Source organism: Microcaecilia unicolor, chromosome 2 (assembly GCF_901765095.1).
Source record: "Microcaecilia unicolor chromosome 2, aMicUni1.1, whole genome shotgun sequence".
Lineage (NCBI taxonomy): Eukaryota > Metazoa > Chordata > Amphibia > Gymnophiona > Siphonopidae > Microcaecilia > Microcaecilia unicolor.
The window spans coordinates 560,024,789-560,045,078 of NC_044032.1; the positions used below are offsets into that span (position 1 = coordinate 560,024,789).

General features: G+C 40.4%; 1 protein-coding gene across 1 annotated transcript in view; it reads right to left on the bottom strand.

Annotated features, from left to right (window-relative positions):
* The window catches only part of DLC1 (DLC1 Rho GTPase activating protein), a 744,850-nt gene that overhangs the window by 142,678 nt on the left and 581,882 nt on the right, over positions 1-20,290 (bottom strand).

Consider the following 20,290-nt stretch of genomic DNA (forward strand, 5'->3'; position numbering starts at 1 on the left):
GTCCGTTCCATAGTTGTGCACTTACGTAGGAGAAGCTGGATGCGTAAGTTGTTTTGTATTTAAGTCCTTTGCAATTTGGGTAATGTAAGTTTAGGTATGATCGTGATGATCCAATTCTGTTTCTGGTTGGTAGATCTATGAGGTCTGTCAGGCATCCTGGGACTATGCCGTAGATAATTTTGTGGACAAAGGTGCAGATTTTGAAGATGATACGTTCTTTGATTGGGAGCCAGTGCAGCTTTTCTCGGAGGGGTTTAGCACTTTTGAAGCGTGATTTACCAAATATCAGCCTAGCAGCTGTGTTTTGGGCAGTCTGGAGTTTTTTTGCGAGTTGTTCTTTACATCCTGCATAGATTGCATTGCAGTAATCTGCATGGCTTAGGACCATTGATTGTATTAGGTTTCGAAAGATTTCCCTCGGGAAGAAAGGTTTTATTCATTTAAGTTTCCACATTGAATAGAACATTTTCTTTATTATGGAGTTTACTTGGCTCTCAAGGGTAAGGTTGCGGTCAATTGTGATGCTGAGTATTTTTAGTCTGTCTGAGGTAGGGAGGGTGTTCAACATAAAGTGTATGGGGACAGACTTAAAGAAAGAAAGACGAGAGAGGGGAGATATGACAGAGATGTTTAAATACCTTCGTGACATAAATGCACAGGAGGTGAGTTGCAGTTGAAAGGAAGCTCTGGAACGAGGGGGCGTAGGATGAAGGTGAAAGGGGAGAGACTCAGAAGTAACTTGAGGGAATCCTTCTTCACGGAAAGGGTGGTGAATTCCTGGAACAGCCTCCCAGTGGAGGTGGAGGAGATGAAAACAGTATCTGAATTTAAGAAAGACGTTTTTCTATTTTGAAAATGGCTATATTCCCCACTTGAATTTTGAACGTTTTAAGCAAAACGCCCAAAGTTGGACTCAGATGTCATATTGAAAATGCCTCTCCACATCATCCAATTTATTTTCCAAATGTAAATTTATGTTGCCAGCTGATAATATAGCTTGGTGGTGTATAGTGGTTTTGGTGACAAATCCTTAGAAAACATGTTTAGCAGTATTCCATTTACCTGGAGGACAGTACACTGCAATAAAACCCAGCACACCCAAGAATATAGGATCCTGACTAGTGCAAGATACTAATTCCAAGGACGTCGAGAAAATGTACTGAGAAAAAACTTTATATAGAATTACTAACCCTCCGCCCCTTCTATCCTGTCTTGGAACATGCAATATCTTAAAACCTACAGGGCACATAGTTCTCAATCTGGAATTATCCTGGACTGAGACCCAGTGAATATTTATTTATTTATTACATTTGTATCCCACATTTATCCCACCTCTTTGCAGGCTCAATGTGGCTTACAATTCTTCAAGGGTGATGGAGGTAGAAGAGAACATACAATTGGTTTAATAGAGGGTTTTGGGTTACATGGTGGTGAAATACATGATGATTTTAGAGCAAAAGACATTAAAGAGCATATCTGGATATATTAGATATGTGAAATACATGATAGTTTTAAAGCAAAAGACATTAGAGAACATTTCTGGATATATTAGAGATAGTGCAGTTATACGTGTTGATCTTTATGATATATGTTGTCAAAGAGATAAGTTTTCAGTAGTTTGCGGAAGTTGGTTTTCAGGTTGCGTGGCAGCGCATTCCAGAGCTGTGTGCTTGTATACGAAAAGGTTGATGCATGCATTGATTTGTATCTCAAGCCTTTGCACTTGGGAGGATGAAGGCTAAGGAATGTGCGAGAAGATTTTTTTGTGTTTCTGGGTGGTAGTTCTATTAGATCTGCCATATATGCTGGGGCGTCACCATGGATGATTTTATGGACTAGTGTACAGCGTTTGAATGTGATGCTTTCTTTGAGTGGGAGCCAGTGCAGTTTTTCACGTAGGGGTTTAGCGCTTTCATATTTTGGTTTGCTGAATATTAGTCTGGCTGCCGTGTTCTGGGCTGTCTGGAGTTTTTTAAGTATTTGCTCTTTGCAGCCAGCGTAAAGTGAGTTGCAATAGTCCAGATGACTAAGTACCAATGATTGTACCAGGTTGCGGAAGACACTCCGTGGAAAAAATGGTCTGATTCTTTTTAATTTCCACATTGAATGAAACATCTTTTTAGTTATGTTTTTTGCGTGATTCTCAAGTGTTAGGTGTCGGTCGATGGTGACTCCAAGAATTTTGAGGGTACCCGAGATTGGTAGACTTAGTTTAGGTGTGTTGATGGTTATTTAAAGGTAAAGTATTAATATCCTTTTAACCAGTACTACTGTTTTAAGTGGGAAACATTTGGTAAATATCTCTGCAACTCTATAGAATTTTAAGTATATCATTTAGTGAGTCGCTATTAACTTTTGAGCTTAAGTAGGCAGGGACTCTTTTCACAAGGCTGTTTTTCTTTCCTTCAGGTAAGAGGGGCTGCTCAGGGATTAACAGCCTTGTGGAATCTGATTTCCAGGCAGGAAGTGCAAACAATGGTCTGAATGGTGAGCTTGCAGAATCTTCAGACTGATTTACCAGTAGCTCTTCAGAATCTCTCATGCACATCACACTGACTCTTCAGACTTAATTAGCCTGGCTGTAAGAAAATTGAATGCATGCCTCTCCACCCTTTGACATATAAATCAGAAGTAATATTCAAGATAAGAAGCCACTGGTAAATGAATGAAGCTGGGCAGCCCTCCACCAGGTTAGGAACCATTTAGAGGCTTAAATAAAAACAGTTTAGGAAGGCGGGCCATAGATAAATCTTTCCATTTGCTCTCAAAACATAGGTTCAACATGATTTCAATAATAGTACATTACACAATAAAACATTCTGGATAAACAAATCATTTTGCCTGGTTAATCCAGAACTCACTTAGGGGTAGATGCACCAAAAAAATCGTTAAAGCCCTTCCCTTACCGATTCCGTAGCGAATCGGTAAGAAACGGGCACGCATCAAGGAAATCGCATGTAAATGAGCTGGTCACTGCTAGCTCATTTGCATGGGATTTCCTTCCAACCAGTCGGCCAGCTGAGCATGCGCAGAGCAGCCAAGTGTTATGCTGGCTGCTCTGCGCATGCCAAGGACATCCTTTATGGACGTCCTTCACTCAAAAAAAACCTAAGGGGATCCGGGATTCCCAAAGTGAGCTGAGAGCGAGATCTCCCTGCCGTTCTCTCCCTGCCATTCTCACCCTGCCAAACACAAATGCCCCTGAGCCTGTGAACGAGCACTTCTATTGGCTGAGGACAAAAAGAGGCGGACTCCACTGGTCTCCAGAAGTTCATCATCGCTAAAAGAAAAGTTGGAACCAATCTCCGTGGCAGGTTGAACCCGTTGTTGCTCTTCTAAAGGGGATTGGCTTTGGGCACAAAGCTGAGAGAAATGCAGTCAGTTCTCGGCCTGTGAGATTAGTGCTTTAACTTCGTTTCTTCTGAACGGTGAGCAAATAAAAACCAGGGTTCATTCTGATGTTGCTCCATTGTTGCAGCTGCTGCAGATGCTGATGGTGCTGTAGAAGCTATGGAATTCTTTCTTTCCTTTTGCCTAAGGTGGATTTTTGTGTACCTTTTTCTCTCATCACTCCTTGAAATTTTCAACCACAGTAATCGCAGGCAAAAGGTTTCTCCCCCGTATGGGTGCGGATGTGGGTGGTGAGGTGATCTCTGCAACTGAAATTCCTCATACAGATCCGGCACTGAAGGGTTTATGGCCCGTGTGAATCCTGATGTGCTGGGTTAATTCATCTGAACGGAAGAAGCGGCGGTCACATCCTTCTGCGGGACAGAGATAGGGTCTCTCGTGAACTGGGGTCTTACTGGGGCGGTTAGGATATTTCCTTGGTCGCAGGATAGGTCGTAGAGGTAAATTCTGTGGGCTGTAAGCACTGGGGAGTCGAGATCTGATTCCCTCACAGCAGCCCCAACGAGAGGTGCAGACCTCCTGTTAGGTTTTCCATGGTAAGGGGATCGGAAAACGGTAGTGCATCTCATTTTAATACAAATTATACACATTTTAATACTAATTTACTCATCTGCATTCCGTTTTCGTTAGCTGCTATTGTGACAGGACAATGCCCTTTTGCGCATGTCCCGGTTTACTACTTGCACGTTAAACTGGCTAGAACCAGTTTAAAACCCACGTTGCTGTCTTGTTAAGTTTAGTGCATCTAGCCCTTAGTGTACAGAAGAATTTGCTTGGATAATATATATCTTGTGGCCATCATCTGTCAAAGCCTTCTAGGCATGACAGTGAATGTCTAGCTTCCCACTTTAATTTAATTTAATAACAAATTTATAGCCCAGCTTTTCAATTCAGCTGAAGGTACAAGGTTTACAGGTTGGATCAACTATCTTTGAATTTAGAATAACCTGGATACCTGATTTGTTTATGTAGGGTTCCTAGTATAATAACTAGGCCCTGCTTTGCAAGAAACAGCAGAATAAAAGAACTGCCATACTGTGGCAGACTAAAGGTCGCCCATCAAGTATTCTGTTTCCCCAACAGTAGCCAAACAGGTCAAAAGTACCTGACAGAATCTGAAAGAGTAGCTAGATTCCATGCTACTTACCTCCAGGGATAGGCACTGGTTACCCCAAGTGTATCTTAACAGCGGTTTATGGACTTTTCCTCCAGGAAATTATCCAACCCTTTTAAAAACTCAGTTACACTAAGGTGCTACTCATGTTGTGCACAAACTGGTATTTAGACATTTATAGTGCATAAACATCTAAGGGGGGGGGGGGGCAGAGGTGTAGCTAGGTGGGTTGCAGGGGAGCGGTTGCTCCCCCAAATGGACTTCCGATGGTGCCGGCGATTATTTTTGATGCGATCTGTTGTGTTTAAAATATGTGCCAACATCATTGGCAGTCCTCTCTCCGCTCCCCTGTGCCCTCAACCTGGCTACGCTTCTGAGGGGGGAAGTTATCTATGTGGGCTACCATTAAGATGTACTATATTACCAGTTAACCCCAGTTATTAGTAACTAGGTCTTATTGCATAAAATGGGATCAGTGCTAAACTATTTCTCCATACAACTCACCATACAAAAAAATATATATATCAGATTGAGGTGTCACCTCAGGAACAGTAACAATCCTTCCACTGCCAGACCCCTTGCAAAATAACACAAAACCATGCAAAAAGACATTCAGAACATACACAACAAAGTTACCATAACAGCATTAACTCCCAGGGTTCAAATAGCAACAACCCTACCTTTGAAACAACAACACTGAATGTTACACTAGCGCTGCGTACATCTAGTAGTGCTATAGAAATGATACATAGTAGTAGTAGTAGGTTTAGAACAACAATATTCCTCCTATTAGTAAAACAGAACAAGGAGATCTGTAACAGTAGCAGAATTCTTCAACTTGGCCACACAAGCAGAACATAGACAGACCCTGAACTAATGCAATACAGGGGATCACATATTAGGAATGGAAATGTGCAGATAAAAACTGAAATGGAAACTCCTCCAAAAGTCCAGACTCAATAAACATTTGCATTTCCTCCTGTACTGTGCAAAATACAAAAATAGAAGAGATGCACATTTCCTAATGCTGACACATTCAAGTCTTAACAATTTAATACATTTTATTTTTCTACCATTGATGTTTTTGATATTTTATTTTTCCAGTCAGGTTGATGCCAGTTTCTTTTTTTTCCCCACTTTCCTTGCATCAGTCTTCTAAGTTCTTTTACAGGGTGTCCTTTCCATTTCTTCTCTTTTTTTTTTTTCTTCTCTTCCTTCTTTACATGTGACTAACACTGATCTTCCCTTTCATCGTTTTTTCTTTCTAGTTATCTTTTCTCTATTTCTCTGCTCATTCATGTTTTTATCCCATATCCTCCCATTCTCTTACCATCTATACCTCAGTCTTCCACTGTCACTTCCTCCGCAAACATCCCACGATTCTGTCTCTCCTTTTTCCGATTCCCATCACCCCAAAACGCACTCTATAGTCTTCCATTTTTATTCTTTGTACTTACCCTCTTCCAAACTGTCATCTTCTATGTCCCACTTTCATTCTCTTACCAGCCTAGCTCTTTTCCTGTTACTCAACAACTCCTGATGTCCAGCTCATTTCTTCTTTGTCTTATATTTGCCCAGTTCCTATCCCTCCTTTTTGTATATCTCCCAAAACCTCCTGTCCTTATACACTCCCTCTTGATCACTCCCTACCCTTCATGATCCTTCATACCATCTTTTTTTTTAATTATCATTTTGAACTATACAATCACAGCGATTTATTGTGACATAAGAAATAGAGAAGAAAATCAAATTAACATACAATAAAGTACCATATAAAGAAATAATAAACTCTATATTTGTCCACAAAACCAATCTTAGAAATAATAAGGAAAAATCCAAACTAGTAGAGAGAATGCTTATCCCAGTAAACACACCTCAAGCCCACTTTACAGTGACAGACACCATATCCTGATATTCAGTTCCTCTTTATCTGAATAAATTGCAATAATTGCTTGGGTTCAAAAAACATATTTTACCTTCATGCGTTATTACACATCAACAAGGAAATCGCAAGAGAAAAGCAAGGCCCAAGGCCAAAGCTCCGGGCCTTTTCTGAGTCATTCTAGCCAAATCTGGGAAAATACGAACTTTTAATCTCAAAAACAATTCTCCCATTTTAAGGAAATATAAATGTAAAAATGTTTAACAGTCAGGCTCCAATACAAATGTTCCTACTAATGTAGTCCTATGAGTTATATCTTCTAATGATGACTCTAAGATTTCTGTCAAATTCATCCCAGATGAAAACAGAGAAATTGCCTGTGAATCTCCACAGCTTCAAGGCCTAGCCAGGGATAGATAATAAGCCCTAACTATAGGTGGTAATGATTCATATAGCATTTTTAATACCTCTAGCAAGTACTTCTGTACCATGTCCACAGGAATTATCAATGGCAATTTCGTAAAACATAGACATCTCAAAGTGTTTTTCCTTAATTGATTTTCCATAAATTCAATACTCCTGGTGGTGAAATTTTTATTCTTTACCAGAACTTCATTCAACGTTTGTAGTTCAGAAACTTTATCCTCATGAGACTGCAATTTAGCAGAATGCTGATTAATCATTTGGGTCTGTACATTCACAGCTTTAGACATAGAGTTTAAATCAGAAGAAAACATAGAGGGGTTGAGTACTTGAATGGCATCCATTGGCTTCCCTGGTGCTGATGTCACAAAGTGGGTGGGGCAGGAGCGTAACGCTTCAGATGGGGGCATGTCGCAGAGGGTGCATTTGGCGCTTGTGACGCTCCTGGTCCTTGTCTCCCTGCTGGTAGACTGCTGCATTTGATTCTTGGCTGCATGAATTGTTCCCATCACTGGGGAGGAAGCTGCAGCTGGAGGAGGGCCCTCCTGCAACTCCATCACAGGCAGGGTAGCTAGAAGCTGACACTACAAAATTCTAGCACTGCTTCTGGGTTGTAAAGGGTGAAGCCTCTAGTATAGTGTTGCTGCAGGTAGTGTTCCAAGGTTTTGGCAAAAATGTTGTTTTTTAGGCAGGCTTTCCCATAGGAGGAGGTATAATGGCTACACTATTGAGGTTATGCAAATAATAATTTTGTAATAACTTTGAATTATAATCTTTTATCTGATTTGATTAAGAAGTATGTATGGAGTTGAATGTGATCTTTTGTTTGGGTTAAGCTTTTCTATTGATTGTTGGTGTTCTGTTAATGGTATTGTTTTATTAGGCAGCAGTTCAGATCTCCCTTGGTGGCGATGAGTCTGATGTACCAAAGCTTCTCCTAATTTTGTGTATATGGGAAAATACATATAAGGCCCAATGTAAGAGAAAGGAAATATTAAGTGAAATCTATTATTAAAACGAAATGTAGCACCTGAGACATATTTTGAGAACAGTCCCTTCTTGGGACTGAGATTGACAACCTGCATAAATTGGGTGGGGGATGAGGGGAGTTAATGCCATGCCAGTTGACCCCACTGGGGACAGGAAACCATTTGGATCTTGGCCAAAATGGACATTTGAGCCTCTCATAAAAATGTGAACGCTCTGCTTTGCACATACTCTACAATGAAAGAATGGCTTAGAACTCTATGAATATATAGTATAGTAGCAAAAAAAAAAAAAAAAATCCAACATAGCATAGAATTGTCAAGAGCTTAATGCCAGTTTACTGCTAATGTATTCAAGGGCTCCATATGCCACATCATTCTCCTATTTTGAGCCTCCTGAAGTAAAAGGCTGACACTTTGCAGATGCAAAGACTCAGGGGATGATAAGGTCTTCATCGCCCTTGACAGAGATGATTTGAGCTTGCAGTCCTGTCCTTCTCCTTCAACTTTGTTTCAGCACAGAAAATTAAATTATTATTCTCCTCTTGCTTCATACACAAATCAGTTGAAGTGATGGGAGTGAAATATAGAGCTCTGCTGTCAAGAAAACAATGTCCTTGCAAATCTTTTGCTTTCTTGTAATACAGATGGTTATGCAGTGATCTGGTATTCTGTGGTATGCACACATAGGAATAAGATATAAACCATTAATCAGCTGGCAATTCCCACACTTTCATACAACTTTGGAATTATAGACTGGCCTCCTACAGATCTTGAAAAACCAGATATATGAACCAGAGAACTCCTTCAATGTCCATGAGGTACTTTATAAGTATGTGTACATGACTATACATTCTCCAAGCTAAAGGCAGGAGGATGTTGTAGCAGCGGTTAGCATATCTGGGTTTAAAAAAGGTTTGGACAAATTCCTGGAGAAAAAAGTCTTTAGTCTGCTATTGAGACAAACATGGGAAGCAACTGCTTGCCCTGGGATTTGTAGTATGGAGTGCTACCATGATTTGGGTTTCTGCCAGGTACTTGCGACCTGGTTTTGGCCACTGTTTGGAAAACAGAATACTGGGCTAGATGGACCATTGGTTTGACCCAGTATGGCTACTCTTATGTTTTAAAGGAAGAATGGGCCTCATAGAAATAGATTATTGGGTCAATATTCAAAGTGATTTAAGCTGGCAGGAGAAGATCCTACCCCCTTAAGTTGCTTGTGCCCACCCAACTGCCAATATTCAGACCATTTAACCAGACAGTGTCACTGAATATCGACACTCACCAGCCATGTCTAAGTGGGCAGGTCAGGGGTGTTATAGGAGGTGTAGCCAGGGAGGAGCTAGGATTTATGTGGCTGCATAACTAGGCATGTAGAGTGGCCTAGTGGTTAGAGCACTCTCTTACAATCCAGCAATGGCCGGTTCAAATCCCACTGCTGCTCCTTGTGATCTTGGGCAAATCACTTAACCTTCCATTGCCTCAGGTACAAACTTAGATTGTGAGTCCTCCTGGGACAGATTCATATCCAGAGTACCTGAATATAACTCATCTTGAGCTACTACTGAAAAAGGTGTGAGCAAAATCTAAATAAATAAAATGTAGAACCACACAAAAAGAAGTCCTAGCTTTGCAAATGCCAGCACTGAATATTATCGGCACCTACATAAATATTGCTTCTGCCTCTTATCCTATATATATATATATATATATATATATATATATATATACAACTTCCTGTTCAAGTTCTGTTATGCTACAATCATCAGTGGGGGATATGATTTCAGTTCTGCTCACATTTCCTCTAAGGAAGTTGCCTTAGCACATTTATCCAGATCAAAAATCATTTTGATGTCATATGAGAAGCTTTTCACTACATGATGTTCTGCTAATTGTTGATCACTGAAATTGAGGGGGCTTCAAGTAATTTAGAAACAGCAAGTGTGATGTTATCCGTCCTGGAGTAGCAACTCGTATTTCCCACTGTACTTAGCATTTGCCACTTGTTTTAACTTGTCTTCTGATCTATTGAAGAAAACCTGGCTCTGCTGAATAATCTTATCCAAGACCAGTCAGCACTAAGCAAGCAGATATTTATTTATTTATGTATTATGTTGGGATTTATTAACCGCCTTTATGAAGAGATTCACCCAAGCCAGTGCACAGTAGGTACAGTTGAACATCAAACTTACAATTTTGTTAACAGCATAACAAGAGTAAAATGAACAAGTATAGACATAGATACAGTGGAAGAGGAAAGCTTGAAAGCAGCAAACTGAAGAATAATAATAGGACTATCATGAAACAGGATCAAAAATATACACATTTAATGGCACTGAAATTCAAATAACAGAAATATAATACGATGTAAGCATAATAGTGATGGAAATCCAATAAGCACACAATTAGAACATTCAAATAACATTGCTATGATACTATGATGGTTTATACCTTGGTACTGATCAAAGTAATTAGACCTTTCCTGGTCTGAAAAGACTATTTTGCATTTTGTTCATGGTCTTATAACATAGCTGATGTTGCATTTCAGATAGGCTATGCATCTACATAGAACCTTTATAAGTAATAGTACCTATAAACTATTAATTTTACTAAAATGTATTGTGGCCCATTCTTACATTATCAATGGCAATTTGGACTTGGAAATAGAGAGCTGCATGGGAACGGGGTTAGTAGAAATCCTGTAATTCTTGCGGGGATCCCCTCCAGCTCTATGGGACTCCCGCAGGGATTCCCTTCAGGTCCACGGAACTCCTGTGGGGATCCCCTCTACGTCTTCGGGGATGGACCCAGGTCCTGCTGAGTTCCCGCAGAAGTGTAGTGCCAGGCCAGCCTACCTATCCTTTCCTTGTGCCATGGAAATTATAATTCTGTAATATATACACCACCTCTATTATTATTATTCTCTATTATGTCATCCATGTTCTCTATTTAATATCAACTGTACCTTTTTACTCTGGAGTGGCAAATGCCATGAAGGAACATTGTAAGCCACATTGAGCTTGCAAATAGGTGGGAAAATGTGGGATACAAATGCAGCAAATAAATAAATAATAAATAAATACACACAAAAAAATCTCATGATCTTACTGGCGTTTAATGAATAGACATGTAAAACTGTATCGAAAGAAGTTGGGCATACATGTGTGAATGATCGATTTGCCCCCTTCATATGACTGAAAGTGGAGTAGTGCATTTAGAATTATACTGGAAATTATAATAGCTCTAAAAAATTAATGGATATAATTGATAGCATTGAAATCCCCATAAGCACTGAGAGGGAAAGTTATTAACATGGGCTACTGTTAAGTTAGGTTATTTTACCATAAATCAGGTTATGTTAGCACAGGGGATGGGTGAAGATGGAGGAGATTACTTGCAGGGACGGGCGGAGATTACTTGCGGGGATGGAGGAGATTCCAGTAGGGACAGGTTAGATTCCAGCGGGGATGGGCAGAGACAGGTGAAATTTCTGTCCCTGTGCAACTCTCTGCTTGGAAAGCAGAATTGTATATGCATGGTTGGATGTGTGCATGTTTGGATGAAGTATGTCATATGCTGGACAGGAGAGAGAACATGTGGAGGAACAAAATAGAACAGGAGGAAATAGGAAACAGCTGGAAAATAAAAATAAAAAGATTCTTCCACATGGTTAGTGCTCAGGCATAATGATGTCACATGGGAGCTCTGGAGAAGTATTATTGAAGCTGTGTTGATTGGGAACAGATAAAGTACGCTGTGTCCAACAGTTCTAAAGAGTTTGTATGTAATATTTTAAAATATATATCCACATCTGTCTATAAAGTTACTTGATTTATTTTAATAAACTTAAAAAAAACTTTTCTATTCTTTTCAACCCAATGAATGTTGGAAAGAAATTATACATAAGGGATTGAGAAAATCTGTCTGGGGGCAAAATAACTCTCCAATAATTTAATGAAAGAATATCACGGTACATGGAGTACCGTGAAGCTGCTGCTAGCGGTCATAGCAGCCATTTTGAACTGCAGATTGGCGCTGGATTCCATTAATTCTGGGGCCCTTTTGCTAAGCAGCGCTAAAAAGTGGCCTGCACTCATCTCAGTGTGGGTCTTTCCCGCACACTAAGGCCGCTTTCAGCGCTGCTGGTAAATGGCTGATTTTCCTATTTCTGCAATAATGGCCACACACTAATTATCCCATTAGCATGTGAGCACTTACCGAAACCTATTTTGTAGGCAGTAAGGGCTCACATGCTAAGCCTGCGCTAATCAGGTAGCGTGCAGCATTGCCCATGTGCTAACCAATTAGCATAGCTGTGCCTACTCTGTACCCCCAAACATGCCCCCAGCACTACAAAATAAATTTTATTTTTTAGTGCAAGGATAGTGCACCCACATAGAAAAAGTCCCATGGGATGCCTGAGCGTGCCCCACCATAGCACATTTTAACCTGCGGTAAGATTGTGTTGCTGCTTACCACAGCTTAGTAAAAGAGCCCCTCTATTAGTAGTAAAGGTCCATAAATGGGCATTTTTTAAGGTGAAAGTTGTGATAAAATTTGTCTTTTCTCTATATAATACTACCGGTTTATCTTGCAAAGATAAAAATCTTTGTATTGGACTCACTCCAGGTCATTGTTGGCTCGAGTCGGAAAGGAAAACGCACGAGTGTAGTCTAATCAGATTTATGTCACATCACAATAGAAGGCTATTTCTAATGTTCCTGTTATGAGTTGTTGCCATCCTCTCAGAAACTGATAACGATTCGCCATTAAACCACTGAAGAGTTAGGGGTTGCAGTGCACAGGAGCAGGAAAAGGACACAGAAAGGAACCTCAAAGCAAAAGACCAAACACTGCCTCTTTTGTCTTTATTTCCAAGCTGGAAATAACTGTCTCCAGCCCTGAGAAGCATTGCTTTTGATCTTACTTTCCATTAATTAGAGATAGACCCTAGGACATTTTACACAACTGTTTGAATTCAAAGTTCAGTTGACGCTCACATGTATGAATGAGCACTGGTTCTGGCAGATACAAAAACAAGAATATGCTTCTTTCCGTATGTGATAAATTTATTTAGTTATGTGACATATTACCTAATGAGTAGAAAAGCATCAATTGCAAATAAAAATAACAATGTGAGGAAATTATCAAAAAAATTTAAAAAGACATTTCTCTTTATATGTCTTGCCTGTATGCCTTAATCAGATTGTGATCTCCATGGAGCAGAAATCATCTCTCATATATCAGTACAATGCCATGTATGTCTTATAGTGCTACATAAATTAGCATTGTAATAGGAAAATAATTAGACTGATAAGAATATATGAAAGCTACAGTTGTGTTTGAATAGTTATGGAAATTTAGCTCCCCTCTCTCTCTCCACCGCAACTGTCCCTGACACCTTCAAGCATGCTGTAGTCACACCACTCCTCAAAAAACCATCACTTGACCCTACCTGTCCCTCCAACTACCGCCCCATTTCCCTCCTACCCTTCCTCTCCAAGATACTTGAACGCGCCTTGATTTTCTCTCCTCTCATGCCATCCTCGATCCGCTTCAATCCGGCTTTCGCCCCCTACACTCGACAGAAACGGCACTATCTAAAGTCTGCAATGACCTGATCCTTGCCAAATCCAAAGGTCACTACTCCATCCTTATCCTCCTCGACCTATCCGCCGCTTTTGACACTGTCAATCACAACTTACTTCTTGCCACACTGTCCTCATTTGGGTTCCAGGGCTCTGTTCTCTCCTGGTTCTCCTCTTATCTCTCCCACCGTACCTTCAGAGTACATTCTCATGGTTCTTACTCCACCCCCATCCCGCTCTCTGTTGGGGTTCCTCAGGGATCTGTCCTTGGACCCCTTCTTTTCTCAATCTACACCTCTTCCCTGGGCTCCCTAATCTCATCACATGGTTTCCAATATCATCTTTATGCTGATGACACCCAGCTTTATCTCTCCACACCAGATATCACTGCAGAAACCCAGGCCAAAGTATCGGCCTGCTTATCCGACATTGCTGCCTGGATGTCCAACCACCACTTGAAACTGAACATGGCCAAGACTGAGCTTATTGTCTTCCCCCCCCCCCAAACCCACTTCTCCTCTCCCTCCACTCTCTATCTCAGCTGATAACACCCTCATTGTCCCCGTCTCATCTGCCCGCAACCTCGGAGTCATCTTCGACTCCTCCCTCTCCTTCTCTGTGCATATCCAGCAGATAGCCAAGACCTGTCACTTCTTCCTCTATAACATTAGCAAAATTCGCCCTTTCCTCTCTGAGCACACCACCCGAACTCTCATCCACTCTCCCATTACCTCTCGCCTTGACTATTGCAACCTACTCCTCACTGGCCTCCCACTTTGCCATCTATCCCCCCTTCAGTCCATTCAGAACTCTGCTGCATGTCTTATCTTCCGCCTTGACCGATATACTCATATCACCCCTCTCCTCAAGTCACTTCACTGGCTTCCGATCAGGTACCGCATACAGTTTAAACTTCTCCTATTAACCTATAAATGCACTCGATCTGCAGCCCCTCCCTACCTCTCTACCCTCATCTCCCCTTATGTTCCCACCCGTAGCCTCCGCTCTCAAGAGAAATCCGTCCTTTCAGTACCCTTCTCCACCACCGCCAACTCCAGGCTCCGCCCTTTCTGCCTCGCCTCACCCCATGCCTGGAATAATCTCTCTGAGCCCATACACCAGGCCCCCTCACTGCCCATCTTCAAAGCCTTGCTCAAAGCCCACCTCTTCAATGTCGCCTTCGGCACCTAACCATCATACCTCTATTCAGGAAATCTAGACTGCCCCAACTTGACATTTCGCCCATTAGATTGTAAGCTCCTTGGAGCAGGGACCGTCCTTTTTTGTTAAAATGTACAGCGCTGCGTAACCCTAGTAGTGCTCTAGAAATGTTAAGTAGTAGTAGTAGTAGTAGTGAGAGGAGTGAGCAGATTCAGGACAGTGAAAAGAGAAGGAGCACAACAAAAGATAAACATACGAAGAGACAAGAATAGAAGACTTAAACATAAGCCAAAAATATTCTGTTCCACAGGTTTCTTACATAAGAGGGGTTGAGAATTATACTTCTAAGTTGACCTTTTTGAAAATTTACTAGGGTTGCATGCTTAAATGTATACTTAAAATTTCACTAATTGGTCAATATTCAGCCAGCGGTAGTGAGTGTTTCTTTTAAATGCTCACCATTACGGCTGAGTTTGACCCAGACATTCAATGCTGGGCCATGTGTCATCACCAGTACTGCACATCCGGGGCCTGCATAAGTAAATCTATTTTGCCAGAGGCAGTGGTAACAGCGGTTAGCATATCTGGGTTTAAAAAAGGTTTGGACAAATTCCTGGAGGAAAAGTCCATAGTCTGCTTTTGAGACAGACATGGGAAGCAACTGCTTGCCCTGGGATTTGCAGTATGGAGTGTTGCCACGATTTGGGGTTTCTGCCAGGTACTTGTGACCTGGCTTGGCCACTGTTTGGAAAACAGGATACTGGGCTAGAAGGACCATTGGTCTGACCCAGTATGGCTACTCTTATGTTCTTATGATGATAAAGAAAATGATGATATAAGTGATGAATTAGACAGCACTACTAAAGCAGATGATAACGATGATGATGATGATAAAATATTCTTTGCTATATTTATTTATTTATTACATTTGTACCCCGTGCTTTCCCATACGTGGCAGGCTCAATGCGGCTTACATAGCAACAATACAAATAATACAAAGTCATAATAAGAATATACAGTTTGTGGTAAACGCATAACTAATGGGGTTAGCGGAAAGTAAGTAAAACAGGAGGAATTGGATTCAGAAGGAAAAGAGCATTAGGAGGTAAGCGTAAAAAGATGGAAAGGGATGGATACGGGGTAGCAAGAAGGATAATGGGGAACATGGTCAGTATATGACTATTGTCAATAAGAATCAGATTGGCAAGTTTTGGTTAAGTTGGATCATTTGGGTAAGCTGTTTTGAAGAGATGGGTCTTCAGTGCTTTTCTGAAGAAGAAGGCCGTTAATGGAGCGGATAGATCTGGGTAGGACATTCCAAAACATTCCTTTTGCGGTTAGGGAGGTGTAGATTGAGGTAAGTGCGGGAAGACATTAAACTGTTCCTGGAAGGGAGGTCAATAAGGAAGTCAAGTGTTTCAGACAGAGGTTCCCTTGATCAACACCTGCAGACCCAGTCAGAAGACATCAGTAGTATTCCAGCCTAGTCTGCTATAAATGAAATTTTTTTATCAAGCTGAACACTCCACCTCCTGCCAGTGCAGTTGTTGAACACCTTTTAAGCTGTGCTGGATTAATAACTCACAAGTGACAGTCATTTTCAAAATTTAGTTTTACTAAAAGCAAAGTGGATTGAATTGTAGAGCAATAAAGTTGTTGGGATAAAAATTTTAATAGCAGTTGCATTCATTTTAGTTGTGGTACTTTTGCTTTTTATTCAACAAGTATTGTATTAGGCAATTTTTTTTTTACCTTCATTTAAGTACATTTTTAATGTGTTCTTCACTGTACTTGAACTTATCTTTAAGTATTAAAATATACATTTATTTTTACATTTACTTACGTACTTTGGCCTAGTACTTTGAACTAAGTACATTACTTATGTACTTAATTGCCATTCAATGCTGGGCCATGTGTCATCACCAGTACTGCACATCCGGGGCCTGCATAAGTAAATCTATTTTGCCAGAGGCAGTGGTAACAGCGGTTAGCATATCTGGGTTTAAAAAAGGTTTGGACAAATTCCTGGAGGAAAAGTCCATAGTCTGCTTTTGAGACAGACATGGGAAGCAACTGCTTGCCCTGGGATTTGCAGTATGGAGTGTTGCCACGATTTGGGGTTTCTGCCAGGTACTTGTGACCTGGCTTGGCCACTGTTTGGAAAACAGGATACTGGGCTAGAAGGACCATTGGTCTGACCCAGTATGGCTACTCTTATGTTCTTATGATGATAAAGAAAATGATGATATAAGTGATGAATTAGACAGCACTACTAAAGCAGATGATAACGATGATGATGATGATAAAATATTCTTTGCTATATTTATTTATTTATTACATTTGTACCCCGTGCTTTCCCATACGTGGCAGGCTCAATGCGGCTTACATAGCAACAATACAAATAATACAAAGTCATAATAAGAATATACAGTTTGTGGTAAACGCATAACTAATGGGGTTAGCGGAAAGTAAGTAAAACAGGAGGAATTGGATTCAGAAGGAAAAGAGCATTAGGAGGTAAGCGTAAAAAGATGGAAAGGGATGGATACGGGGTAGCAAGAAGGATAATGGGGAACATGGTCAGTATATGACTATTGTCAATAAGAATCAGATTGGCAAGTTTTGGTTAAGTTGGATCATTTGGGTAAGCTGTTTTGAAGAGATGGGTCTTCAGTGCTTTTCTGAAGAAGAAGGCCGTTAATGGAGCGGATAGATCTGGGTAGGACATTCCAAAACATTCCTTTTGCGGTTAGGGAGGTGTAGATTGAGGTAAGTGCGGGAAGACATTAAACTGTTCCTGGAAGGGAGGTCAATAAGGAAGTCAAGTGTTTCAGACAGAGGTTCCCTTGATCAACACCTGCAGACCCAGTCAGAAGACATCAGTAGTATTCCAGCCTAGTCTGCTATAAATGAAATTTTTTTATCAAGCTGAACACTCCACCTCCTGCCAGTGCAGTTGTTGAACACCTTTTAAGCTGTGCTGGATTAATAACTCACAAGTGACAGTCATTTTCAAAATTTAGTTTTACTAAAAGCAAAGTGGATTGAATTGTAGAGCAATAAAGTTGTTGGGATAAAAATTTTAATAGCAGTTGCATTCATTTTAGTTGTGGTACTTTTGCTTTTTATTCAACAAGTATTGTATTAGGCAATTTTTTTTTTACCTTCATTTAAGTACATTTTTAATGTGTTCTTCACTGTACTTGAACTTATCTTTAAGTATTAAAATATACATTTATTTTTACATTTACTTACGTACTTTGGCCTAGTACTTTGAACTAAGTACATTACTTATGTACTTAATTGCCATTCAATGCTGGGCCATGTGTCATCACCAGTACTGCACATCCGGGGCCTGCATAAGTAAATCTATTTTGCCAGAGGCAGTGGTAACAGCGGTTAGCATATCTGGGTTTAAAAAAGGTTTGGACAAATTCCTGGAGGAAAAGTCCATAGTCTGCTTTTGAGACAGACATGGGAAGCAACTGCTTGCCCTGGGATTTGCAGTATGGAGTGTTGCCACGATTTGGGGTTTCTGCCAGGTACTTGTGACCTGGCTTGGCCACTGTTTGGAAAACAGGATACTGGGCTAGAAGGACCATTGGTCTGACCCAGTATGGCTACTCTTATGTTCTTATGATGATAAAGAAAATGATGATATAAGTGATGAATTAGACAGCACTACTAAAGCAGATGATAACGATGATGATGATGATAAAATATTCTTTGCTATATTTATTTATTTATTACATTTGTACCCCGTGCTTTCCCATACGTGGCAGGCTCAATGCGGCTTACATAGCAACAATACAAATAATACAAAGTCATAATAAGAATATACAGTTTGTGGTAAACGCATAACTAATGGGGTTAGCGGAAAGTAAGTAAAACAGGAGGAATTGGATTCAGAAGGAAAAGAGCATTAGGAGGTAAGCGTAAAAAGATGGAAAGGGATGGATACGGGGTAGCAAGAAGGATAATGGGGAACATGGTCAGTATATGACTATTGTCAATAAGAATCAGATTGGCAAGTTTTGGTTAAGTTGGATCATTTGGGTAAGCTGTTTTGAAGAGATGGGTCTTCAGTGCTTTTCTGAAGAAGAAGGCCGTTAATGGAGCGGATAGATCTGGGTAGGACATTCCAAAACATTCCTTTTGCGGTTAGGGAGGTGTAGATTGAGGTAAGTGCGGGAAGACATTAAACTGTTCCTGGAAGGGAGGTCAATAAGGAAGTCAAGTGTTTCAGACAGAGGTTCCCTTGATCAACACCTGCAGACCCAGTCAGAAGACATCAGTAGTATTCCAGCCTAGTCTGCTATAAATGAAATTTTTTTATCAAGCTGAACACTCCACCTCCTGCCAGTGCAGTTGTTGAACACCTTTTAAGCTGTGCTGGATTAATAACTCACAAGTGACAGTCATTTTCAAAATTTAGTTTTACTAAAAGCAAAGTGGATTGAATTGTAGAGCAATAAAGTTGTTGGGATAAAAATTTTAATAGCAGTTGCATTCATTTTAGTTGTGGTACTTTTGCTTTTTATTCAACAAGTATTGTATTAGGCAATTTTTTTTTTACCTTCATTTAAGTACATTTTTAATGTGTTCTTCACTGTACTTGAACTTATCTTTAAGTATTAAAATATACATTTATTTTTACATTTACTTACGTACTTTGGCCTAGTACTTTGAACTAAGTACATTACTTATGTACTTAATTGCCATTCAATGCTGGGCCATGTGTCATCACCAGTACTGCACATCCGGGGCCTGCATAAGTAAATCTATTTTGCCAGAGGCAGTGGTAACAGCGGTTAGCATATCTGGGTTTAAAAAAGGTTTGGACAAATTCCTGGAGGAAAAGTCCATAGTCTGCTTTTGAGACAGACATGGGAAGCAACTGCTTGCCCTGGGATTTGCAGTATGGAGTGTTGCCACGATTTGGGGTTTCTGCCAGGTACTTGTGACCTGGCTTGGCCACTGTTTGGAAAACAGGATACTGGGCTAGAAGGACCATTGGTCTGACCCAGTATGGCTACTCTTATGTTCTTATGATGATAAAGAAAATGATGATATAAGTGATGAATTAGACAGCACTACTAAAGCAGATGATAACGATGATGATGATGATAAAATATTCTTTGCTATATTTATTTATTTATTACATTTGTACCCCGTGCTTTCCCATACGTGGCAGGCTCAATGCGGCTTACATAGCAACAATACAAATAATACAAAGTCATAATAAGAATATACAGTTTGTGGTAAACGCATAACTAATGGGGTTAGCGGAAAGTAAGTAAAACAGGAGGAATTGGATTCAGAAGGAAAAGAGCATTAGGAGGTAAGCGTAAAAAGATGGAAAGGGATGGATACGGGGTAGCAAGAAGGATAATGGGGAACATGGTCAGTATATGACTATTGTCAATAAGAATCAGATTGGCAAGTTTTGGTTAAGTTGGATCATTTGGGTAAGCTGTTTTGAAGAGATGGGTCTTCAGTGCTTTTCTGAAGAAGAAGGCCGTTAATGGAGCGGATAGATCTGGGTAGGACATTCCAAAACATTCCTTTTGCGGTTAGGGAGGTGTAGATTGAGGTAAGTGCGGGAAGACATTAAACTGTTCCTGGAAGGGAGGTCAATAAGGAAGTCAAGTGTTTCAGACAGAGGTTCCCTTGATCAACACCTGCAGACCCAGTCAGAAGACATCAGTAGTATTCCAGCCTA